The sequence below is a fragment of the Rhinolophus sinicus genome, chromosome 16 (genome assembly GCF_057876585.1).
Source record: "Rhinolophus sinicus isolate RSI-liver-muscle chromosome 16, RSI-T2T, whole genome shotgun sequence".
Taxonomy (NCBI): domain Eukaryota; kingdom Metazoa; phylum Chordata; class Mammalia; order Chiroptera; family Rhinolophidae; genus Rhinolophus; species Rhinolophus sinicus.
The window spans coordinates 99997495-100003494 of record NC_142516.1 but is presented as its reverse complement, the minus strand read 5'-3'; positions in this window follow the sequence as shown (position 1 = coordinate 100003494).

Here is a 6000-nt window from a genome sequence, read left to right as displayed (position 1 = left end):
GAGATTTTTACAGATACCTGTTTTGAATCTATGGGCTTTGGATCTGAGGGCTTTATGATAAACTAGGACAGGTTCATCTTAATAATTTCTATTCATTGGCCATGATCTAGATTACTGTACATTAGTGTTCCATAAATTTTAATAAAATGTTTATGAAGTTTTAGGCGTTCTATTGACTCATACTTTCAAAATTTTAATATTTACTTTTAAGTATCCTCAAATTTCTCATTTTATAACAAAGAGTACATTTTAAAAATAATTGGAAGCATTTCAAACACCATCAGTCAACCTCCCAAAAGAAGTTGCAACTTGTGTGTGTAATTATATTTCTACAGCTAAATCCAGGTTTCTTTTTAGTTATATTATAAGATATATATGGTACCAATTAATGATCAACTTCAGACTGTACCTGAATCTTGTCAGTTTAAAGTTGTTAATGAGCATGATATTCTGTGAATGCTTGAAACAAATGCTTAAAACAAATAATTAACACACTAGTAAGTCTTTCATCCTGAAATAATCACTAACTTGCTATCACCTTTTTCCTTTTTTTAATTTCACAGCTATAGTATTAATTAGCAATCACCAGCTGCATAGCTGATCTGTACCTCCCTGTCCTTTAATTCCTTCTCCAATCCCCTTGCCATTTTCAACACTCATTCCCTTAACCAAATGTCCCTCTTTCCATTTGTTACATCCACCCTCATATTTCCAAACTGGATGAACTACTGTTGATTTTAGAACTGTTGGCATATTGCAATGGTGAGAACAAAAATTGTTCTGGGATATCTGAATATGTATGGTTTAAGTAGAAGCCACAGGATATTTGTCCTGCTCCTCTTATAATCTCAGTGATTTCTTACTCAACCCTGATACCTTGACTCCCCCATGGGGCTGGGCTTGGTTGCAGAGAAGCAGAAGATGATATGAATGCAAGTGGTGTGCAATTCCATTCCCTGCAAGTGGTTAGTGAGCCCTACTCTCTGTGCAGCTTGTCCTGGCATTATGGGCAGTGAGTTGCTAGTGTCTCTTTTTAAGATCAGGCAGAGACCCCTCACCGCTTCCTTGATTAATGACTGATATGAGTTTCAAGAGAATCTCCAGCTGAGAATGAACGGCTGCTGTACAAGCGAAACCTGCCATTTGCAACAACATGAATGAATCAAGGGGATATTATGTTAAGTGAAATATGCCAGACAGAGAAAGACAAATACTATATGATCTCACTTGTACGTGGAATCTAAAAAAATGACCTCATTGATACAAGTAGCGAAACAGTGGTCACCAGGCACTCAGGAGTGGGGGAGATAGAGAGATGCTACTCAAAGGTATAAGCTTTCAGTTGCAAGATGTGTAAGCTCTGGAGAGCTAATGTTCAGCATGGTGACTATAATTAATAATAATGTACTGTATACTTGAACTTTGCTAAAAGTTCACACACACACACACACACACACACACACACACACAGTCATATAATGAGGTGAGAGATGTGTTAATTAACCTGATTGTGGTAATCATTTCACAAAGTTATACGGATGACAAATAATCACATTGTATACTTTAAATATGTACAATTTAATTGTCAGTTCAACCTTAATAAAGCTAAAGCAATAAATGATGCAGACTCATCTAACTGGGGTGATATCCACAGAGTTAGAGATCACATTAAATTTAATAGCTTGTTATCATCCTTCTGGTGTTTACACAATATCTTCTTTATTTCATTTTCTTTCTCCATTTGAGAAGTTTGCAGAAGTTAAATAACTGACCTGAGGTTGCCCAGTGTGGTAGGTTGAACAGTGGTGTCCCAAAGATGTCCACACCCTAATGCCTGGAACCTGTGACTGTTACCTTACATGGTGAAAGGGACTTCATGAATGTGATTAAGGCTAAGATTTTGAGATGGAGATATTATCCTGGATTATCTCTGTGGGCCCAATGGAAGCACTGGAGTTCTCATAAGAGAGAGCAGTAGAAGATGTGATGAGGAAAGTAAAAGATTGGAGGGATGGGAGGAAATGGTTATTGTGGGGACAGAGCCAGGAGTGCAGTTTCCAGGCTCTCGGCCTCACGTGGAAAGGTGCTGGCTCAGGTAGTAAATGGCCATCAACTGTGATTGGATGGCCATCAGCTGTGGCTAGTTGGCCGTCAGCTGTAACCAGTGAGTCATTGGCAACTAATATAATTGCCGTGGCTACACTAGCAGAAAATGGGGGCTAGCAAGAAGATGGTGGCTGAGTCTGCAAGAGCGGATTGCAGCTAGCAAGTGAGGTTGGTTGGCAGAGACAAGTGGACGACAGGTTGTGGATAGTGTGGCTCCTGCTTCCTGTGTCTCCAGCCCAGCCGCCAGCAAGAATATAGTGGTATGACTCCCCTACCTATGGCTCCGTGGGTGTTCCTTTTCTGCCTCACCATATCCTGTGTTCTTATGTGGGGAGCGGGAGCTGAGACCCCGCATGACACCCTGCATGACAGTTATGAGCCAAGGAATGCCAGGAGACTCTAAAAGCTGGAAGAGGCAAGGAATGGACGGTCTCTTGGAGGATCCAGGAGGAACCAGACTAGGACACCTCCACTGTAGCCCTGTAAGTCTCATTTTGGGATTTTGAGCTCCAGAACTGTGAGAGAATGTGTGCGTTATTTTAAGCTAGTGAGTTTGTAATAATTTGTTATAGCAGCAACAAGTTAAGTAGTGAACCCAGGAAATGCTTGTGTTCAGTGTTTTCAGTGCCAAGGTAGGACTGATATGCCTGTTTCTCAGCACTCACAGTGCCTGTGTTGCTGTTGTCTTGGTGAAATTTTTCAAAAATTTCAGAATATCAGGTAGGTCTAATGTCACGTCCCAGTCTTTTCCTAAAGAGGACGCAAGAAGTGTCTGCAAATTGTCCTCGTATGGTTTAGAAGTTTTCTTTCCAAATTCACAGCTACAAAGGGAAATTTCTACTTTTTCAGTTGTGTAAATAGGCAATCTCGTTGGGCTTGGATAAAGATTTAATTACTCTTTGACTAATTAGCATTCCTGCATTAAAGATGACTAGAATTTCATAAAAATTATTAAGAAAACAAAAGCAAAAACCTCTAGTGGGATGGACTTGACATATCATAAAATCATCCTGCTACTCTAACATTTCCAGCAGGTTTGTCTTGCTTTATTTACAGTTTCGCTGAAGTTATAAACAGCTAAAATATAGTCTCTGTTGTGGTTTCTAATTTATGGTGCCATTTTTACCTCCAATAAATCCTAACGTGATAATGATAAACTTGCTTTTTGCTAAAATCCCTTCAATTTCCAATTTATAGGTTTCCTGATAGAGTTTCAGAAAGAGAAAAGAAGAACAGTCAGTTTTATTTGGGGGCAGACAAGCTGTATTACAATTTAAAGAGGTGGGGGTCTTTTTTGTTTTTGTTTTTTTCCCACAAGACTTCACTTATGGACATTGTTCAGAGTGGATATGGGAAACTGCCAGGAGTTAGAGAAACCGCCTAAAAGAGAAATGGGACTGTTTGGCCTGAGGATAGGAAGAGGGCTTCCACAGTATCTGGTCTCTTTACTATCCTCAAACAATTTCCAGAAAATTTGAGATTTAGGAGGGCCTGAGGTCAAGAATATTTCAAATGAAAACCAAATATAAACTCTTAGAAAGGAAAAAGAGAGAACCTCAAACTCACCCTCATATGTTTGCCACTGTAACCGTAGTTTCTACAAGAGTGCTTGACACGTGGTAGGCACTCAGTTGTATTTGTGGAATGCACACATGAGTGCATAAATGAATGAATATCAAAGGGGTTGCTGCCCTGAATATTTTTCCAAGAACTAATAACATGTCCAAATAGCACTAAGCTTATTTACTCCTAGAGGAATCACCATCACTCTAAACAAATATTTGAGATATCAGGGTGTATAGGATACTTTATCAAGCCAAAAATACTTTCATTATCAAAAGATTTTCCTCCAAAGGCAATGCCTTCTCCAACAGAGCATATAACAACCTATAGTTCTTTAGCAACAATGAATCATATGATGGTTTGGTATGTTTCATAACAACGAGTTTTGGAGGCTGCATTGCCAACTCAGTCTAGGAGGGTTGAGAGCGGAGCATTTGGACCCAATAGTTTCTATCCCTGCAACAGAGAAGTGTCACCAGGATGGGGATGTAGTTATCTACAACCAGTATATGTCATGTAATGTTCTTCATCATAAATGAGTTGAGATTTTTGATTAGCATTTGATGTAGATGAAGAATATGGTAAATATATAACTTCCTCCTAAATGTTAAGGACAATTTTTCCATAAAAGTCTGAATCTATTGCAAAGAAGAGAATGCAATTTCAAGCAGTGCCTCCAGCCTGTGTGCTGGGATCTGGAGCAGAGGAAGTGTGTCTCACAGGCATCTGTGCTGCCAGCCCTTAGTGTTGACAGTTGAACAGGGTAGCAAAGTTGAGCTCCGACAAGAAGGAGATCTAAGGCATAGAGAGAGAGTAGAGCATGATATTCAGTCCCCTAATCATGGGCAGAAGGACAGTGCGGGACATAAATAGAGATTACAATATCAGGAAGGTAACATTCCAGGGGGTTAGGTGAAGCCAAATGAAGGGGGTGAGAGCCTGACTGGTCAGGCAGTTATGGGCTTGAGCATGATTCTGACACATGCATGGTCAGGGTGGGTGTGGAGAGTTGAAAACAGGCAAGGAAACTGGCAAAGGGCAAATATCATGAAGGATATTTTAGGTTTGAAAATGGCAAACTTGTCTACAGAAGGATGCAATCAAGATTGATCTTGTTTTTTTCAATTTTTTTTATTGTGGGAAAACAGGCATAACATAAAATTTACCATTTTAACTATAATATTTTCAAGTGTATGATTCAGTGGGATTAAGAACATTTACAATGATCTGGCTCCAATAGCAAAGGCAACACAAGCAAAAATAAACAAGTGGGTCTGTATGAAACTCAAGAGCTTCTGCCCAGCAAAGGAACCTGTCCACAAAATAAAAAGACAACCTACTGAGTGTGAGAAAATATTTTCTAATCAAGTAGATGATAAAGGGTTAATATCCAAAATATACAAAAAACTCATACAACACAATAGCAAAAAAAAAAAAAAAAATCCAATAAAAAAATGGACAGAAGGTCTAAATAGACATTTTCCAAGGACACACAAATGGCCAAAGGTTACATGAAAAAGTGTTCAACATCACTAGTCATCAGGGAAATGCAAATCAAAATCACCATGAGGTATCACCTTACACCTGTCAGAATGGCTAGCATCAAAAAGATAGGAAACAACAAGTGTTGGCAAGGATGTGGAGAAAAGGGAACCCTCACACACTGCTGGTGGGAATGTAAATTGGTGCAGCCACCATGGAAAAAAATTTCCTCAAAAAATTAAAAATAGAACTACTTTATGATTCAGCAATTTTACTGCTGGGTATTTATCTGAAGAAATCCAAAACACTAATTTGAAAAGATATCTGTACTCCCATGCTCATTGTGGATTATTTACAATCCACAAAATACAGAAACAACCTGTGTCCGCCGATGAATGAATGGATAAAGAAAATGTCATATATATATATATATATATATATATATATATATATATATATATATATATATATATTTATATATTTATATATTTATATATATATATATATACACACACATATAGAGCAATATTATATATATATAATGCACTATTATTCAGCCATAAAAAGGAATGAAATCTCATTATTTGTGACAAAATGGACCTTGAAACATTATGCTCAGTGAAATAAATCAGAGAAAGACAAATACTGTATGATCTCTTACATGTGAAATCTAAAAAAAAACCAAACAACAAAAGAAAACAAGCTCATCGATTCATAGATACATAGAAAAGTTGATGATTGCCAGAAGCATGGGGTGGGGAGTGTGCAAAATGAGTAAAAGTGGTCAAAACTTTCAGTTATAAAATAAATAAGTCCTGGGATGTAATGTACAGCATGGTGACTATAATT